Genomic DNA, 20,661 nt, shown 5'->3' on the forward strand with positions numbered 1-20,661 from the left:
GGCTCCTGGAACACTTCCTGGTCCTGAGCCCCAGGGAGCGTTCCTGAGTCCTGAGTCAGCTCTGTGGGCCCCAGGACTGAGTCCCTAGGACCCGGCCCTGAGGTCAGGGCGGTGGCGGAAGGTCAGCAGAAAGGACGTCAGGCTGAGCGCGGCCACTTGTAAGGGTCACATAACTCTGGCCTCAGTTTACCCATCTGGGAAGGAGAGCAAACCCCCAAGAGCAGGGGCTCTCCGGCAGTGCTGGGTGCCCACAGGGGAGGCGCGGAGACTAGTCGCTCACGCTCAGGTTGCCTGGGAGACAAACTCCTCTTCTATTTAGAGCTGCCTCAGAGAGCACTGTGTCAGAGTCCCACTGTGAAGTTTTCACCTGAGCAGACAGATACGGGGATGGTGCCTACCATGGGGACGGTGCCACCACAGCCACGCACCCTGGAGGGTGCCTTTGAGGGCGTGGGTCAGGTGCTCTGCTTCTCCTGACAGCACCGAGAGGCTCGGGACCAGACTGCCACCTCCTTTCAACAGACCTAAAGTGTGGAAATATTGAACTGCCCTGCCCTCCTCTTCCAGAAAGCCCCCCCCCTGGGTTGACGGAGGAAGGCTTGCAGTCCTTCTGCTCTCTCCAGCCCCCTGTGACAGGGACACTGCCCTCCCCAGCCTCGGGCCAGGACCTGGGGTAACCGTGTACAACCTGAGCCTGGGATCTGGTTCTCTCCATGCTCAGCCCAATCAGAGGGGTCATGTGCACTTGGTGTTCCCCCAGGATTTTATTAAGAATGAAGCCAGTGATCAGACAGTGGGACCTGCCCTAAAGTTTCCCTAGAGGGCTTTGTAGTCCCCGGAGTTCCCTGCCCACTGAGGTCCGGCCTCTGGCCTTGAATGGGGACTGCTCAGGTGTGGACTGAAGTCACTGCTTGCCTTGAACAAGCTAGAGCGCTCGGAAACCTCAGATCCCAAATGGGGAAAAGTGTGTGTGTGGGGTGTGTGTGTGTGTGTGTGTGTGTGTGTGTGTGTCCATGCTCCTAATGGGAACACTGGGAAGAGCAAAGGAAGGAATGTTCCTAAGAGTACAAGTGGTACCATGAATCTCTCCCCCTATAAATATTTATGAAGTGCCCTAGACAGACCCTGTGTAAATCAGGGAGGGGAGGGAGGCAAGACCAGTGGATTCTAGGGCTTCTCTCTGTCTCCACAGGCAATGGGCCCACATGCTCAGGCTGGGGTGCCCGGGGCCCATCGAAGCCATGGGCACTGGAGGTGACAGAGCCCAGACTCCTGGATGCTGGGCTAATGCGGCAAGCCCAGCAGGCTTCCCACCCCCATCCAGGGCAGAAGAACAAGCCCACCCCCCACCCCCACCCCGCCTATGGAGGAGCAAGAGGGTTAGCAGCAGAGCCATCTGGCTTGTCCTGAATTACTAACCACAGCCAGGAGGAGCAGGCATTCCCCGGGGCAGAGGTGGGAACCAGGTGTGGCTGTCCTCACCCCCCACGCTATCTCCCACGCCCCACTCCTGGTATCAGGAAGGGGGCTGGGACCCTTCGGCTACACAGACCCAAGGGATCCAGAGGTTCAGATGTGACCTTCGTTCGGGTAGCTGGGCAGTGAACACCACACTACACCTCAGTCCCAAGCTTTTATTCCTCAAAGCAGTTAGGAACTGATACCCCTCATTCCTCCCTTTGGGGCATTTTGTGGAAGGGTGAACCGAGGCCAGAGACCAGGTCAAGATGGAACCAGGTCCCTAAGCACCGCTTGCAGCCCCTCCACCTGGATCCCACATCACCACCCACAACCAAGGTCTCTCTCCTGTTGTCTCTGTCCCCCCTCAGCTGGGGTTCAGGCGCTGTTGGCTCTCTCGGGTACCAGGATAGCTTCTGATTGGCCTCCACGCTTCCGGGCTGGATACCTCCCCACTGCCCCCCCCCCCAGCCCTCCTTCCAGGGTCGTCAGAGTGCATCTGACCACACTGGTCAGCTCCCTCCAAGACCACACCCTGCTCGTGATCTCTCAGGTCCCTCCCAGGCTCCCTCCACCCTTCTTGCTGTTCCCTGAAGCCACCTCAGGTCCCAGCTCCGAAGCCCCCAAGGACAGCAATCCATCTTCTATCAGTCCCAGCGTCTGGCGCCCGGCGGGAGCCCCTCACGGCTGCCTGTGGTGCTGGCTGAGACACATGCTTGCTGTGCCTTCTGTGGAACAAGCCCTTCCCCACCTGGCCTGCCTGGCAAATGCCCAAAGCATCCTTAAAACTTAAGCTGAAACGAACCAGCAAGCACTCCACCAGCCCCCCACCCCCAGCTCACACCGCTGTCTGTCCCCAAACCACGAGGCTCCTACAAGGCAATGCCCACTCTGGCTCATCTTTATGTCCTCCTTTCTCATCTTTCTGTCCTTGGAAAGGATACTTAAAACTCTGAGCCTCAGTTTACCCATCTGTAAAGGGGGGGCAGTAATACAGACTTTCAATGAGGGGGTCAGACGTAAGTTTGCAGAGCACCCCACGCAATAGCAATGGAGACATTTTCTATCACCTGCAGTGATATTTAAATGATCTCATTGCTGGCTACCACCGGAGGCTGGGTGTTGGGGGCACTGTGGTGGCCCCACCCCTTTAGCTCTGGGAATCTCAGGGGAGAGGCACTGTCCACTGTCGGGGGCTGGGGGCAGATGCTATTTGTAACTGGGACAAAAGGAGTGACCTTACCCTTGGGCCAGATGTTTTTAAGAATTCAGAATGACCCGCACTTTCAGTGGGAATACTCCGCATTTTTCAGCGGCATCCAATAATCAAATGCAACATTTTTGCCGCGAACTACGTGGAATAGAGAATACATAAAGGCTATAAATAGCGTCGCCCGGGCTATAAATAGCCTCACCTCAGTTCAGGCGGGATTTTGCTGCCAAGTGAGTTATGAAAAAGCATTTGGTTTTCAGAGCTCCCAGGGTTTAGGAATGGAGAGTGAGGGACCGTGGCTCGAGCGCGTCAGCGTTCTCAACGTGTGCTGGGAAATGACCGTACGCCCGCCCTGGTGCGTCCCACAGCCGATGTGGTCCAGATGGGGGTGTCACACGCACCTGCTCCTAAAAACTCGCCCGGCCCTGACCCAGGGGACACAGCGCACGATGAGTCACAGAGCAGAACCCAGCACGCACATAAACACAGACGGCAACGCGTGCAGATTCGATTGCACCAGCCGCGGGCACAGAGACCAGCAATGGCAGAAACCCAGCTGCGGGGATGGGGGCCAGGCCTGTGCAGCCTCCAGCGGCCACAGACACCTGCTCAGGCCAACTCCTGCCCCCTCATGTCCCCTGGCATGCACCTGGACAAGGAGGAAAGGACAGGAATGAGGGGCCGGGTTGGGCTTGGTGGCCAGTGGCTTCCCACTCTCTGGAGCCTGAAGGGGCAACAAGAACGCTCAGCGGATTGGAGCAGAGTGCTGGCACCGCCACGTAGGAGCTGGTGGCCTTGGGTGGGTGGCCTGACCCCCTCACGCAGCTTGTCCCTTCACCTGCAAAGTCTGAATAACTAATTGGGCATCACTGGGTTTTGAGAGAAGCATGAAGGTGCCCCCCCCCCAGGCCTGGTGCTTGGGAAATGCTGACTGTTCGGTGACGTTGCTACAATATAAAAAGGGGGGTGCAAAGGGGCAGCCTCTTCAGTTTTAGAAATGCCCTCACGCCCCCCCAGGACTCTGTCTTGAGGTAGGGCCCTCATGGGTCCTACACCAGGTCCCCTGTGCGGATGTAGACAGAACTTAAGACAGAACCTTCGGTGGCTCTGGCTGCCATGGGCAGTCCCCAAGAGAAGGGGTTCAGGGTCTGGAGGGCAAAACCTCGAGCAGGAACAGGCTCACCCTGGAGGAGGGGGGCGGGACATCAAAGGCGGAACGCAGGCTTTGGGGGGGACCGGGGTTCCCATCACACTCCACCCTCCACTTGGTCTTGGCGAGTGACTCAAAACTCTCAGAACCTCAGTTCTTATGTGTACAAAAGTGGGTCCAAGGCCATGTGTGTGTATCCCATAGAGCATTCGGGGGGAATGAATTAAGAGGTAACGAATTTGCAAAGTGACCAGCAAATGAGGCCTGAGGAGTGGCAGGGCTGCCCTGGTCTCTATGGCAATGGCAGTGGCGATGATGATGGTGCACAGCCCTGCTCGGGGGCGTCGGTTTGAGCTGTACCCTCACACTCAAAACAGGTTTGGAAGAAATAAGTCATCAACACTGTCACCAACCTGTGAGGCCTCTGTCCCCACAATCACACAAGGCAGGTAGGCATATGTGCTTGCCCCATTTCCAAGCAGAAAACTGAAGCCAAAGAGAACGCTGGGGCCATGGTCAAGATGTGGGGCCAGTCAGTCAGAGGGAGGGAATGAGAACCCTTGACTCCAGGGTCAGGGCTACACCAAACCCATCCTAGCCAGCACCCCAAAGTCGGCAGCCGGCAGCTGCCTCTTGGCACTCTCTGGGGGCGTGTGGTGGCCCGTGCTGGGGAAGGTTCAGGGTAGAAGAGCCCAAGGGGAGGGGAAGAAGAGGGGGCAGCTGGGGTGCTGGGAACCGAATCCCCCCGCAAGGCCCCAGCCCACTGCACACAGTCTGGCTCCTCTGTCTTTGGCGGGGAGCCTGGGGCTATTTTGGGGAAGCTTTCTGCACACAGCCTGCCACTTCCCTGCCAGGCTCACTGGGTCAAAAACAAAACCAGCCCAGCAACAGCCCCGTGGCAACAGGGTGGGAAGTGAGCAGGCACGGCACAGCCCAGAGCTGAACAGCAGGATGCGGGGAGTCAGGGGGCGGTGGCAAGAGCAAGCGCAGTCCCCCGCCCTGCAAACACACACACACACACACACACACACACACACACACACAGGCCATGAAACAAACAAAACTAGCTGGAGGCCGCACGATGCCATGGGAAACAACAGCTTTGGAACCAGACGGACCTAAGTTCGAATTCATGCTTTGTCTTGGTCAAGTCACCTAACCACTCCAGCCCTCAGTGGACTGTCCGTAGGAACACGACCCACTTCACAGGGTGGGCTGGGATTCAATGAGATGACACTGAGCTCCGGGAACAGTACGCAGAGCCAGGCCCCAGGCGAGCAGCTAACGTGAATCCCCAGCTGAGTGGCTTGTCCCTCCAACCGCTGTCTGCTTCTGACAGATGAGAGGCAAGGGCTCCCAGAAAGAAAGGGACAAGCCCACGGTGGCTCTGCAGTCAGCACTCACAGGAGGCCAGCAGGCTCCAGCGAGGGCCGAGGTCCTCAGCACGCCATGTCCTGGTCTTCTCTCCAGGGGGAAAGGGGGCCCCTGGACAGCGATGGCCGCGTGCTTGTACTGAGAGGAGGGGACGGGTGGGGTAGGGCACTGGAATGACCGTCTTTCCACTGAGGCCCAGGTTCAGGTGCCTGCAGCTAATGACAGAGTAAAGGGATTAATTAAAGATGCACTGGCATCTGACGAGCCCAGGCCAGACCCTGGCCATGCGCTGGAGTCACCATAGCCAAAAAACAGAAGTGACCTGAGTGCCCACAGGGCGATGAACTGATAAACCCATGCAGCCCATCCATACTGGGGGTGTCTGAAAGAGGAAGGAACGTCTAACCCCAGAGGACGGTATGCTGAGTGCAAGAAGGCAGTCGCAAAAGGACCCGTGTCGTAGGAACCCACTGATACAAGGTGCCCGGAGGGGTCAGGTCCACAGGGACAGAGAGTACAGAATGGTGGCTGCCAGGCGCAGGGGGAGGGGAGTTCATGTTTAATGGGGACAGTTTCAGCTTGGGGAAAGAAAAGAGTTCTGCGGATGGACAGTGGTGACCTCTACACAACAATGTGAATGGACTTAAAGCCATTGAACTGCATGCATAAAAATAGTTAAATAAAGGATTTTATATTATGTGTACTTTACAATTAAAAAAGAAAAGAAAAGAAAAGAAAAAAAGACCAATCTCCTTTCGGGGGTGACGAGAAATGTTCTGGAACTAGACAGAGGTACGTGATTGCACAGCATCATGAACATACTAAACACCACTGACTTACTCACTTTCAAATAGTTAATTCTGTAATGTGAATTATACTTCAATAATAAATTTTTTTTAAGTCCCTGACTGTGAGGCAGGGAGCTCCAGGTCCCCTGGGAGCCAGGAGGAGCTGCCTTGCCCAGGGGGGCCTATTCCTGCCTGAGCAGGCGGGTCTGAGGAACGGTCACAGTGTAGGAAGGGACTAGGAGAGATGGCGAGGCCATGCCTACAGCCAGGCAGCCTCCGGGCATGCAGTCCCGGGAATGAGGAGGGGCGGGGACCTCAGGCACGGTCAGTCACCCCTCCTTCAGCCCTGGACATCAGAAGTGTAGACACCAAACAGGTTTCACAGAGCAGTGGGACCCGTCTCATCTTTCCTTAGCCCACGGGGACACTCTGAGGGGCGGAGACACGCCTGAGGTCTACGGTCACGGCAGGGCTGGGGCCTGTGCCCTCCTTAAAGCCTCTGGCCTGGTGGTGGTGTAACGGTGTGAAGTCCAACGTCAACAACAAGGTGTGTTCAGCGCATCTGCAGGGACGGGTTCTGGACACACACAGACAAAGGCGCTGGCGGGAGCCGAGCGTCGAGGTGCCGACTGGACCACGTGCCCGGGTGTGAAGTGTGCAGCGAGGGCCGGGCATTCAGAGGGAGGCTGAGCAGAGCATGGGCAGAGAGCCTGCCCCCCGAAAGGTTCCCGGCCAAGGTGAGCAGGATGCACCGTTGTAAGACTGACTTTCTATAGGAGACCCAGCTGTGCAATCCCCCAGGGCAGAGTAAGGGGCTGGGCTGTGCTGACCTGCAAACTCACAGGCCAGCTAGAGGGTGGAGCAGGGGTCTGGGACTGGTCCTGTCACATCTCCTGGAGTGCCCTGGGATGTGTGTATGTGGGGGGGGTGTCTCTAAACTCGTTCAGTGACTGTCAGATGGGACCGTCCATCCCTCAGACAGCACAAGCTCAGACCTCTCCTTACAATACCCACCCCCTGCCAGGACCACTAGGTCACCTCCCAGGATGGAAGACTCACTCCCTACAAGAGACTATGAGGAAGTTCTCATACTGAGCAGTTTGCCTTCCAAGGGCTCAACCGGCCTTGGCTGGCTCTCCCCCAGGTCATCTTAAAGTAGGAGTCCAGGGAACATTCCTTCATCCCGGGTGACTGCTCCTGCAGACACCACTTCCTCTGCTCTGGGCCCTCTGATTCTATTAACAGAGGCAAAGCCGCCCTCACTGACAACAACAGTGCCTGAGGCTGCAAAGGCCCCAGATCTGTTTCCTGGGATGGGCTGCCAGTCCTCCCCTCCCCACCTCCGCAGCCGGTGCAGCAGACCTGCTCTTTACCTGGTGCCACTCTCTGTGCTGGGTGAGGTAGGCAGAAGAGTGTGCCCCCCAAATTGAGGGCCACCTGCAACCTCAGAATCGGACCTTCTTTAGAAATAGGGTCTTTGCAGGTGTGACATCCTGGATTGAGGGTGGACCCAAAATCCAATGACGAATGTCCTTATAAGAAGAGAGGAAAAAAAAAAAAAGAAGAGAGGACACAGGAAGACACACAGTGGGGATGGCCACATGGAGACGGAAGCAGAGATCAGAATGGCGTAGCCCCAAGAAACGAGCACACTGGGGCTTGCGACACAGGGAGGCAGGACATACCCCAAGCTGACCACCTGGACGTTACCCTGTGTCCCCCACACTCTGGCGCCTTTGCGAGAAGAGCCCACTGGCCGGCAGGGTGACAGTGACACCTGGGCAGGACTGAGCAAGCTCACCACCAGGCTGTCACCAGGGCCGCAGCCCAATTAGCTCAGGGAACTTGAGGAACTGGTGAGAATCCCTTTTGTATCTGCACTCTGGAGACACTAAAGGAAGCTACATGTGGAGCCCTCTGGTCTCCCTGCCCCCCCCATGCCAGAATCCTAATGGCCTCTCCTAGGCCCCCCACGCTGCTATGCCCCAGGCCGGCCAGTCCACCCTGCAGAGCCTCGGGGGGAGGGGGGCACCAGCCACAGGCAAGCGTCTGCAAACGCCCCTTCAGTGAGGTCCTAACACAGGGACTTCAGGTCTCCCTGATGAGAAATGTTTGACCCCAACCTTTGGCTCAGCACCCCTCCCCCTACCTGTCTCCATTTTTTGAGAACCTCCCATTTGGGGAGGGCGGTGGGGAGTTGGCCAAGGCTCCCGGAAGTGTCAGGACTGAGACCAGGGTTCCCCGGGGTTCCTGCAGCGGATGGAGCTCAGACTGGTCAGCATCTGCAAACCCCTGGCAGTCGACCACCATCTCCGCAGGCATGGCCATATGAGGGACAAGGTGAGAGCCCTCTGAGGACGGATCATGTCGGAGCTCCAAGTGCACTGAGACAGCCAAGTCTCACGTTTCTTAAACCGAGCCCGTCCGCAGCAGCTGCCCAACAAAGGCAGGCACCTGGCCAATATTTGTTAAAAATGGTTCGAGTCCACACTCTGTCCCAGAGCAGCTGCAGCTGGCAGGCCGGCTGACCTTGGGCAGTTCACCCAACTCCCCTGCCCCTGCATGAAGAAGACCCTGGTGGTCCACCTTGACCACTTCACAAGGCCACCGGAAGACTCCACCGAGAAGCTGGGTGCGACATTCCTTGGAGACTACGAAGCCGAATACAAGCATGCGCGCTGAGCCCGGGTGAGCTGAGGGTCCAGGGCAGCAAGACCCAGCGGGAGGCTATGGGTGGCCTGGGGCAGGGGGCAGGAGAGTCCCCCATGGTGAGGCAGGTGGCTTCCAGAGGCTCTGCCCGCCTTCTCCCCAGCATAGTCCACTGCTCTTGGGGGTATAAATCCCGCCCCAGTCCTGCACCTACGGTAGGACGTGGGCCCAGACCCTGAACGTAATCAGTCAGTCTGCGGATGGGTCATATCAGTGAGGGCCACCCAGGCTCGGGGAGCTGGAGTGGGCAGGCCCCTGGCCCTCCGTGGGCATCAGTCCCCCAGCTCTAGCAGAGGGGTAAGAACTAGACCATTTCCAAGGGGCCTAGAACCATCTGTGCAGTGGCTCTGTACCCTCCTGGGCCACCCAGACTGGCAGGCAGCTCAGAGGACCAGGACACTTGCCGGCCCAAGGCCGGAGTCTGTCCTGCGGCCCGCAAAGGGGTCTGAGGGGTGCAGAACTGCCCATCGGATGGAACGCCCAGCCCTAAGGAGCGCTGGGCAGCGCCTGTGCCTCGAGCTGAGCCGCAGAGAGGCAGCGGCGGCCGCTTGCAGCCCTGCCTCCTAAATGACCTCACAGGGACCAACTGGTCCTTCAGCCTGGGCTAGTTGAAGGGGACACCCCAAAAGGCCTTCAATCAACATGCCCCTTCATGCCTCGGCCCAACCCGGACCCGACCGACTGTGGGGTGAGAGCCAGCCCTGACAAGGCCGCGACCGTGACCGTGACTGTGCTGCGGGGAAGGGATGCCACCACATCATCAACACTGCTGTCCATGGGAAGGGGGGTGGCGGGGGGCGGGGGGGGTACTGGGGACAGGAAGGAAGCTGCTGGGTGGTGATTCCAACATAAATTCTGGCCCCTGCTCCCTTTCCAGTGGCAGGAGAGGCCCCTCCTCGGTGCCGTGGCCACACCCAGCTCGGACAGCGAAACACTGTTCTCCGTGCCTCGGTTTCCCCGTCAGCAGCACCGCTCGGCCATGTGCCCTCGGGGGGCTATAAGAGTACAGGCCTGCGTCTTCCGGGCCACACGCAGCTCAGTGACCGTGCCTCCAGACATAGGCCCTCCTGGCCGCGACACCGCTCCGGCTCTCCAAGCACTCGGGAGCGTGACAAGCAGCAGCCGGCCTGGCCCCGATCCTAGGACAGCCCTTGGGTCCAGCATGGCCCTTCAAAACCAGTCCTTTTCTTCAGTCCTGTCCTAGAAGAGAGCTCTGTAAAAGGATCACCCAGCCATCTCGCTCTTCCTTGGGCCACACCAGCGGCACAGGTCCCCAGTCCTCCCCAGGGAGCGCCCTGGGCCCCGAGCTCCCAGGAGGGTGGCCCCCATTCTGGTTCTGTGCCGGGGAACTCAGGCTCAGGGATTAAGGGGCTTCTGCAGGTCACAGGGCCAGGGCTCAGAGCCGGGTCCTGCGGCTAACTAATGAGGTTTTGCTTTTCCTGCTACCCCAGCGCGGTCCCTACTCACTCACCACCTCCCCTCCCAGCAGCCCAGAGTCACGGAATAGGGAGGGACCTCAGCCATGCAATTCCAGGGGCCCAGCAGTCAAATCAAATCAGGCGGCAGGAGAGATTTAAAATGAACTGTTCCCAGGCCTCTCTCTGTCTGCACAGCCTGACAAAGCCCGTTCACAGGCACAGGTGGCGATAATGTTGTGCCCACGCCTGGAAAGCTGTGATGCGCTCGGCAAGGGCAGGGAGCGGCGGGCAAAGTGAGGGCGCTGGACGGAACACCGTGCTCTGCACGCTCCATCGCTTCTGTCCGCCTGGGCACCGCTCATTAGCCCTGTTGTGCAAACCAGGAAACGGAGGTTCGTGGAGGTCAAGGGGACTCTGAGGGTTCATGCCTCAGCGGGTGGCAGAGTGGGGATGAGAACAAGGTCCTGACTTGCTTTAGCCCTCTGCACCCTCAAGCCAGTGGGTGTGCCCCTAAGGGTATAAGACGCTCCCAACACTCCTCTGGGATGCTTCAGAGAGGCGATGGGGACCTGGTGAGGGAAGTTCCTCTCACGATGGCAACAAGGTGGGGAAACTGAGGCACAGAATGAGCAGCTGCTGCAAAGGTGGATGGGACAGAGCCCATATGGTGTGTCTGGTCCATTGATTCCCACCAAGCCCTGCTTTGCTTGGGGAGGTATGCATGGTGCAGAGCCGTGCCAGGTCTAGCCCTCCCTCCAACAACTGCTCAAGGAGAGGGGTTGGCCAAGTACTGAAAAGGCTCTGAGGGGCCCAGGCAGCAGCACAGGGCCTCAGGGCCAACATGCAGGTGCACATGCATCTGGGGGTTGGACCAACACAACACCAGTGGTCAGCCAAGAGGCCCACTTTCTCCAGGCCAGGGGCAGGCAGCAGGCTGTCCTCGGAAGAAGAGACTCAAGCCACCAGACAGGGGCTGTGGGGCAGGCAACCCCGCCTGGTGACCCATCGCCAAGCACAGGGGGACATCCGGAAGCAGCTTGACCTCAAGGTCCTCGTGTCTACCAAGAGTGCTGCCTTGACAGAGTCTCACCAGTGGCCTAACCAGTCCCACCACAGAGCTCCCTCTCCCTCCAGGGCCGGCCGTCCATTGGCTTTGTCCACATGTCTTTTTTGTAGGTTCCTTAAGGTCTGAACCCTCCTGTGTTGTCTCATTTATTCTATCACCTTTGGGGGAAGCACCTCAAATGCTTACATCTTTTTTTTTCCTTTCACATAATCTCTAACTTACAGAAAAATTGCACAAACAACGCGAGAGCTCTCACTCTCATAAACCCTCTCACCAGGGTCACCACGAAAATCACCTGCTTTATCATTTGTGCACGCTCCCTCTATCTGCATAGCCACATGCATACATATGGTCTACAGACAGTCTCCAATGTACAGGGTTCAACTCCCGATATTTCAACCTGACAACAGTGCAAAAGCAATACGCACTCTGTGGAAACTGTACATCAAATATTTAAATTCTGATCTTTCCCCTGGCTCATGATGTGTGTGGTATGAGACTCTTTCATGACGCCGGGCACTGTGAAATAGGCTTTGCGAAGGTGATTTTGCCCAAACTGTAGGCCAAAGGAAATGTCTTAAGCACGTGTAAGGTGGGCTAGGCTCAGCTGTGGTGTTTGGTGGGTTATAGGTATAGCAAAGGCACTGTGACATATGATAGCTTAGAATGGGTTTATTGGGACACAACCATGGTAAGACAGGAACATCTGTACAATTGATACGGATATAAGTCTTTTCTGAACCATCGGAGAGATGAATACTGGAATGGTAAGTGCATGGTGACAACCCTATCATCGCCCCCCTGATGACAATCACGGGGTTCACTGTCAAGCACCCGCACACACCTCTGCTTCCTACATGCTGAGGTGTGTGAAGTAGGTGGTGCTATCTGCAGGTTGCCAATGAGGAAACTGAGGCACAGCCTCCTCCTGCCCCAAGCCACCCACACTGCAGTCCTCAGCATAAGACAGACAGCCCCCACTCTGTGGATGACCTTCCTGATGACAGGACAAGGTCGTAGCAAATTTTAAAACAAAGTGAACCAGGCTGCCCACTCAGCACAAGAAAGAGCAGATCAGGACCCAGGCCAGAGAGATCCGACAGAGCAGCGCTGACTCTGGCACTCTGGGCAGGAGCAGCAGGGTGGGGAGGGCCGGCCACAAAGGGATCCCTCTTGGGCCCTGGGCTGCCCCTTCCTCCCGGGCCTGCTGTCTGCTTCTTTCCTTTGCTGTCCCCAGACAATTGGGATGGGTGGACTCCTCCCGGGGCCCCGTGCAAAGCAGAGTGCACATCTAACAGGTGAATGAATCAATGAATGAGTTAGAGATCTAAGTTCTGACTCTGTCTTCCCAGGCCGGCTACTTGACCGTGCCGAGACTCAGTTTGCTCACAGGCAAAATGGGACAACAACAAGCACTTCTAGGGTGGTTGCACATTATTGAATCAACTGTTTGTGAGGGTGCCAAGGAGGTAGGTATGAGGATCCTGGTTCAAAGTTTGCTGAGCATTATTCTGGGAAATAAACTAGGAAACAGGGAGAAACAGAAAGCAAAGCTAAAGAAGCCAAAGTATGGACTGTGCAGGGAGAGCACACATACACACACACACACACACACACACACACACACACACACACACGGCCTTGTCACTCAACACATCTTAAGCTTAATAGCCTCTCTCTGACAATACCCCTTCCTTTTGACTTGAGGCCCTTGGAAGCCCAGGATGGGAAGCTGACTGGCACTTGGGGGCTTACCCTGTGGACACAAACATGCCCATCTCCGTAACACACCTGACAACAGGGCAGAGCCTAGGGCGGGGGGGGTGGGAGCATGGAAAAGAGGAACAGTGAGAGAGGGAGGCAGAAGCGAAGTCTATCTCACTCAGGTAAGACACTGAGCAGAAAAGCAACGCTGGATGGTCTTATCAACACACCAAGAACCATTAGCAGGAAGGAGGTCGTGCTCTCAAGAGCAGAATGCTGGCTGGTCCGTGCAGTTCTGAGGGCAGGACAAAAAACGTAGGCGTATGGGTGAGGGTGCACGTGTGCACGCAGGGGTGTGAGTGTGAACATGCATGCATGCGTGTGTTCAGGCACATCACAAAACAGACCGGAGAGACTCTGATGTGCATGAGCGTCTTCCCTCCTGCAGTTTCCTCAGCCATTCACGTAATGAAGAACCCCACTAACAGATGTCCTCAAAGCTGGGCATAGGGCCGGGCAGGGGCACAGGCGGGGCCTCTGCGGCGGATGGGATGCCCAGCCAGTGCTGCCTGTCCCGCCGGCTCAGCCCGGGAGGTGGACGCCCGCCCGCACGCTGCCAGCCAGCACCACGCAGGGGAAGAGAAGTCACTTCCCCCCTGGGAGCTTCCTGAACTTCGTGAGGTCTGTTCGAACCCCTGCCCACTGCCCACCCTTCCCTGCACCCCAGAGCTCCCTTCGAAATAAAGAGGACAGCACCACTCACCGCCTGAGAGCCGGCCAAGGCGGGGATTGCTCCACTTCTCCCGGAACGAGCTCCCCGCGCTTGCACTTGCGCCGCCGGCCGGAGCCATCAGCCGCGGGGCTCCCGCCTCGGACCCGACCCGGCTCTCACACCCTCTGCAGCTCCCCGCGCGCGCGCGCGCGTTGCTCCGGCTTTCAAGTAAGTCGCCGGCTACGTGAGATCACACGGAGAAAGGAGGCTGGCTCCCCGTGGCGGAGGACTCGGACGCGGGAGGGACGGAGGGAGGGGCCGGCACAGCGCGCAGCGCGCGCTCAGGAGTCTCTCGGGATGGAAGCGGCGAGGCGGGTGGGCCGCGCCTCTCTCTTCCTTCCTTCCGACTTCGGGTTTGCCTGATGGAACAGCGCGCACGCATGCACGCGCCAACGCAGGCATGCACGGGTGTCGCCAGAGCAACCGTACCCGGTACCCGGTACCCGGGTGGCTCTGGAAAGACCCCGGGGCAGAGGAACCCCAGCTGCAGGGGCGCCAAGCCGGCCTCCCACAGAGGAGGCCGAGAGCTCAGAGAAGCACGGAGCTGCTGCCCCTCAGGCGACTGACCTTTGACGTCTCACATCAGATTTTCCGTTTGCCGGCAAAGCAAAACCAAACCAAACCGTCGCGCCACCCCCCACCCCCACCCCATCGCCCAACATTAACTCGTAAACCCATCAGGATTTACGGCGCACCACCAAAACCCAGCGCGGGGAATGCCATTAAGAAGCCTGCACAAGCACGCCCAGATGCCAGGAGGGGTCTCCTTGACAGACTCCAGGCTCAGAGCAGAGGTAAAACAAGACGCGGCGCAGAAAGACGTCTGCAGACAGACACAAAAGCACTCATCTCATCCTGCCGTTGCGACAGGAACTGATTTGATTATCAAAGGGAGGTACCGAGAACCCAGTCTGAGGCCGCTCCTGTTCCCGGACAAGCAGGGCTTTGGAACACGAACAAATAACAGTTTAAAGAGCCCGGACCCCAGAAACCAGAGAAGGGACGGGGGGGGGGGGGGGGGGGGGGGGGGAGCCCTGCCTAGGGCCACCTTTAAGGCCGGATTACATTATTAAAGCAATCGGTCAGAGGTAACGCCCAGAATGAAATACAGACCGCAATCGGCCGCCGCCCCGTGAGCCTGACTTTGAAACATGGACCTGAATGTAGACTCTTCTGCCAGGTCTCCTCTCCCACACACACACACCCCTGTCCTAAGTTGGGTCCCATGTTGAGAGTCCAGAGCTGTCTCTCTGATACCTGCAACAAACTCTGCACTCCCCTGTGAGTCAGATGGGCCCACTTGGTGTTCGCTTTCTATTTCAAGATCACACACAGGCTTCCTCTCAGACACCATTCAAACCGCGGGTTCTAAGAACTGGGATGCTAAATCTGTTCCCTCCGGGCCTCACTTTCCATCAACACAGGAGGCATTCTGTTGACAATGAGGGGCACTTTTTTTTCTCCCCACCTCAGACTTGCACAGGACGCAGAGGGAACAGGGAGGGGGCTGCCGACCTGGAGAAGGTCCCCTGGCCCAGACGCCCCACAGTGCACCGTTCACCTGGTCAGCTCCTGCTGGGAAAGCCATCCTGAACACCATTGGGGGATGGGGAAGAGGCAATGGAATGAAAAATATCGACCGGCTGGGCAAGCTGTCTGAAAATCCTGCCTGGACCAAACTCTGCGGAGGGGCAATCCCCAGCAGATGGTGGTGCTGCCCCGGGCAGCCGTGCTGGCAGGACCGCTCCGCCCAGAAGCATCCAGCCCAAATCTCTCCCCACACCGTCTTCTTGGAATTTCTTGATTACAGGACAAAACAGTCCCCCACTGAACTCCACTGTTGGGTGAGACAGGACTGGACAGGGAGCCCTGTGCCCGAGCCGGCCCCATGTGGGCTGCACGTGCCTGCCCCCGAATGTGCAGACCGCTCTCCAGGAAGGCAGACTGTCCCTTCTGAATAACAATTAAACTGGAAAACGGAAGAGCACGGACAGTGGGTACTCAGGCACCAGGAGACTGGAGACCAGAGACCAGCTATCACAGCTGCCTGGAGGACACCCCCAGCCCCAAACTTGGCCTCTCCCTCCGTCCCAGCTACTCAGAGAAAACAAACAACCCACGTGACCAGGACAGAGCCTTTCTGCCTAATCAACCCATCCTCAGACGGTGCCAGTTATAGCAGAAAATTACCTTTCAGGAAGAAATTGTAAGGGGGTGAGACGAGGGGGGGGACAAAGTGTTAGAGCCGCTGGGAGCCCCACGCCGCTGGTGCTGGGCCGCCCCCCATGTCCCCCGAGGTCCTCCACAGAGCTCCCCATGCCAGTGGCCTCAGGGCGCCACCCCCAGCACACAGCTTGGCGGGCAGCCCATGCCTGGAGCCCCAGGGCACCTCACAGCACAGAGGTCCCCCGGCTGGATGGAAGGACAGAGGAGGTAGGGAGGGGACCAGAGCCCTGGCAAGGATGGAGGAGGAAGGTAGAAGAGAGGCTGAGAGGGAGGGGCGGGACAGGGAAGGAGAAAGGGAGGGAGATAGGGAGGGAAAGAAAGAAGGAGGGATGATTCTCTCCTCCACTGGGACCACTGAGCTAAGTTGCCATGGAGAAGGGGGAGCCGCTGGCACAGCCCAAGGCGGGCGGGGAGCCATATGCCAGAGGGGAGGCGGCAGAAGAGTGATCCCCACCCACCTCCCCGCACAGCCTCCCCAAAACCAGGCCTCTGGGCCACGCGGCCAGCCGGGAGGGGGACCAGCCTGACCCAGTGAGGGAGCTCTCTACCCCGGGAGTGGGAGGCTTTTTACTTGGTTCCTGGCTCTCTGTCTCCCTCCCAGAGCACCCGGCCTAAGGAGACCAGAGCTCCTCCCGGCGGCCTGGGAAACACATGGGGCCCTGGCGTCTGTCTGTCCATCCGGGGAGGCATCCCTGACCTCCGCCTACCTCCTCTACTTCTGAAAACTCCACGTGGCCAAACCCTGAGTCACAATTCCCCACAAGGGTCAGCCGCAGTTGCCACCCTCAGCAATGAGGTGTGTCCGCCTACACGAAGGCCTCCATGCCCAGAATCACCTAAGCAGGAGGTGGCGGAGGGCGGTGTGAGCTCCCCTGGCCCCCCCACCCCGCCCAGGTGGATGGCGCCCTCGGACTGCTGCCCGGGCATGGCTCCTGGCAGCCCCAGCTGCCTGCTGCAGTTTCTGTCCACAGCGCCAGCTGCAAGATTGGCCTTTGCCACCGGACCCAGCTCACATTCCACGCAGGGGCAGAGCTGATTAGCCCGAGGTGGAGCCTCGGTGTCTCCTCTCGGAGACAATGTCACAAGGCAAGTTGGGCCATGTCTTTGCACCCCCCTTGCCCATCTGGGATAGATAAGCCCACCGTCTCCCAGCCTGCACTCTCGGGCACAAGGACACGGAGACTACCGGGGACAGAATGGGACAGGATGGGGTCTGGATGCGGAAACACTGTCTCCTCTGGGAATGGAGCACAGCGAGCAGGGCCACCCAGCTCCCGGCCCTCCTTGCTGGCACACCTCACACACAGGGACAGGGACTCCGCAAAGCCTGAAGCCAAGACTGGGGCCCAGGCCTGAGGCCACCCCGGTGGAGCCTGTCTCCTCACGACCTGGGAACCACTGTCTTCCCAGCCCTCCCCGCCCTCTACCCTCAACCTGTGACCATGAAACGGTTCAAACATGTGGCAGACTTGAAAACACTTTGTAATGAACACCTGTGTGTGCCCCACCTAGAGAGCCTCACTTCCTTCTCACTTCGTGCAGGGAAGCACAGAAAACGCACTGGGCTGCTTCAACCCTGTTATGGTACCCAGTGCATCCACAAGGTTGCGCAACCATCTCCTCTCTCTAGTTCCAGAGCATGGGGTCATCACCCACCCGGTTGTAAACCCCCGTCCCTGTGAGCAGCCACGCCCAGCCCGGCTGCCACCAATCTTGCTTTCTGTCTCTGTGGATTTGCCTAGTTTGGACATTTTCTATAGATAGGATCAGACAATATGTGACCTTTTTGTGTCTGGCTTCTTTCTTACAGGGGCTTTTACTTTTTGGACCCCAAATGTGCTTTATTGGGACGGTTCCCCACTCCTCTTGATTTAGGGTGCTCTCAGGGCTGCTCCCTTAAAGAGCACCCTTCTGGAAGCCTAGCTCTGCCTCCTGCAGGCTGGGGGAGGACAGGGGAGCAGCCAGCACACAGAACGACCGTTTGTGCGCAGCTAGAGACAGCAGTGACTCCATAGCATCCTGGGCAGGTCCGTCCATGCAACGGGAGCTGGGTCTCTGCACCGGGTGCTTCTTGGGTTTCTTCTCTTCTCCGGAGAGGGTTGAAGGAGATCCTTAGCGAGAGGCATGTTGTCATGGGGGGTCATCACCGCCAGAAAGCACTCAGTGTCATATTTCGAAGGTTCATCCACTTTGTGGCAGGTGTTGGGCCGTTGTTGTTTTTTTCATGGCTGAGTAATATTCCATTGGAGGGAGCGACAGCATGCCTTCATTCGTGGGTGGACATGTGGGTGGTGTCCTCATGGTGGCTACTGTGCTCTGACTTTTAAAATGAGCATTTCTGAGCCCAGTGTAGTTTCCTGGAGTCCCTTCAAAGGGTCTTAAAAGGTGTAGGCCCCGGAGGCCCCACAGTGAATATTAATCCCTGCCTTGCTTTTCCAATAAAGTGGCGCTCCCCGCTGGACACCGAACACAGGAGGGCTCTGGAGGGAGGTGGAGGTCCCAGAGCGTGTGTGTGGCCTACTAGTGGGCTTTGGTCCCCTCTATCCTAAGCAGCAGCCCTCTGCCAGGCAGCTGGACACATGCGCCCACCAGCCCCACACCCAGGCTCTGAGGCCCACCAGACCTGTGTTCCAGTGCCCTCGGACACTCCCGGCTGCACAACTAGCAACTCATTTCTGTTCTCTGAGCCTTGGCTCCTTCGTCTGTAAAATGGGGCAACTGTCTCAACCTCGTGGGGTTGCTCTAGAGACCATGGCCAACACTGTCCACCAGAACTTTCTGTGATGATGGACTTGTGCTATGCTGGCGCCATCCGGTGCGGCTGCCACCAGCCCCATGTGGTCCCTGAGCACCTGAAACGTGGCCAGTGTGACTGGGAGAGACAACTGTTCATTTTAGGTCACTTTAAAAATCAAAAGGTCGTCCGGGGTTAGCAGTGATTGTCCCAGACAGAGCAGCTCTGAGGACGCAAGGAGACGGGAATGACTCAGGGCCCCGGCCAGACACCAAGACCCTCAGTCCACTTCCTCCTCCCCTTCCCCTGCTGACTTACCCTGTGGGTCCGGGAGGCCGAGCAGGCTCCCGCCTGTGGCCTGGCCCCCAGGCTCCCTTCTAAAAGAACAGAGGGCGGTGGGTCGGGCTCTCAGGGAACAAAGCAGGCTCCGGCTGGGGAGTGGGCTCAGCGGACTCCATAATGACGTGGGTCTCTGAACAGCTGAGCCACTGACCGCTCCTTCGGCCCCAGACACCCGTTCTAGAACCCCATGTCCTGCTGTTTCCCCCAGCAACTCCTGAGGTCACCCCGGAATGTCTGGTTGGGAGCGACAGGTTTGGAACAGACCCTCCCCCCTCTCCTAAAGTGGCAGTGGCAGGGGGCTGAGGGGGGTGGCCCGTGGGATGTACAGAGGGTCCTTGGGCCCCAGCTGGATCGTGGGGAGGTGCTCAGGGGGACCATCCCGCATTCACGAGGCGGCCTGGGCTACTCTGGCATAGTCTGTGCTTGAATCCAGACCAGACTCAAGCCCAGCTCTCTTGCTTTGTAGATGCAGAAAACCAGGTGTCGCTGGAAGAGCCAGCAGGGCAGGGCAAATACGGAGCCCCCCCCCCCCCGGCCTGGCCCTCAGTGCTCGACCCCCCAGCCTGGGCGGGCCAGGACCCCAGGGACGGCTGGTTGCGTGCTTCTAGGGAGCTATGCGGCAGCAGGAACTGAATTCTGGCCAAGCCATCCCACCCCTAACCACCCCAAGTGGCAAAGGGAGAAGTGACATCTGAGGGGAGTGGCAGCTGAGGACTCCATTAAGATGTAAACACCACCATGGAAAACCCTAACCCTTGTCACGCTCTGAGCTCAGGAACCAGCACGGGTCCCCCGCTGCTGGGAGCTGTTGCCCCAACCCCATACCCTACCCTCCTCAACAGAACAGCTAGAGGGACCCCCTTTCAACCTACAAGACGTCCTGCCTAGGCTCAAAGCCCCAAAGTGGCCCAGTCGCACTGCACGGAGAAGGAAGACCTGGAGGCCCCGCCCCTATCCTTGCTGCCTGTCTGCCCAGAGGCCCCACCCCCTCCTGCAGCCTCTGCTCTGGGCCCCTCTTCTCACCAAGGCCTTCCTCCCCCCACCCTTATATAAGAATTGATTCCAACCCTGGCCCTCCCCTGACCCTTTCTCATTTTCTTCATAACATCGATCCTCAGCTAATACACGACATGCTTTCCTTGCTCCCCCTTTCTTTACTTTTTATTTTTTTTAAATTGTGGTATACGACACACAACATCCACTGTGCCGACTTGACCGTGTTCAAGTGCACAGGCCCCTGGCACTGGGCCCATTCACATTGTTGTGCAACCATCGCCACCTTCCAAGCCCAGAACTGTTTCCTCTTCCCAAACGGAAGCTCTGTCCCCGTTAGACACTATAACACCGCGGCCCCCAGCACACACCGTTCCTTGTTCTGTCTCCGTGAATTTCACTCCTCTGGGCACCTCCTAGAAGCAGGGTCATGTAGTGTCTGTCTTTCTGTGTTGGGCTTATTCCACTTGGCCTGATGGCGTCCAGGTTCAGCCATGACGTAGCATTTTTAAGTGTCTCCCCCATAGGAATGGGGCTTCGAGAGGGCAGGGATTTGGGTTGGCTGCATTCACTGCTGCATCCCCAGAGCCTAGAAGGGATCCTGTCACCCAGGAGGCTCTGACTGGATTCTCTGAATGAATAAACTCGTGAATGAATGAAGACTTTGTAGAGGTTAGCACTCCAAGGGTCTGGGCCTGCATCTCCTCACATCAT

The 20,661-nt window shown here is 58.0% G+C and overlaps 1 protein-coding gene and 1 pseudogene across 8 annotated transcripts in view; both read right to left on the reverse strand.

Moving 5' to 3' along the window:
• Nucleotides 1–20,661, reverse strand: part of PITPNM2 (phosphatidylinositol transfer protein membrane associated 2) — a 136,391-nt gene that overhangs the window by 56,677 nt on the left and 59,053 nt on the right. The window contains exon 1 of one of the 8 annotated variants that reach the window (XM_066371081.1): nucleotides 13,644–14,144. The exons of the other annotated variants lie outside the window; for them this stretch is intronic. The gene's annotated coding sequence lies outside the window, so the exon portion shown is untranslated. Of the gene's footprint in view, nucleotides 1–13,643; nucleotides 14,145–20,661 lie in introns of those variants that run through there. 8 annotated transcript variants of the gene reach the window in all.
• On the reverse strand, nucleotides 17,761–18,004 carry LOC136391895 (small ribosomal subunit protein eS27-like; annotated as a pseudogene).

This window comes from Saccopteryx leptura, chromosome 2 (genome assembly GCF_036850995.1).
Source record: "Saccopteryx leptura isolate mSacLep1 chromosome 2, mSacLep1_pri_phased_curated, whole genome shotgun sequence".
Lineage (NCBI taxonomy): Eukaryota > Metazoa > Chordata > Mammalia > Chiroptera > Emballonuridae > Saccopteryx > Saccopteryx leptura.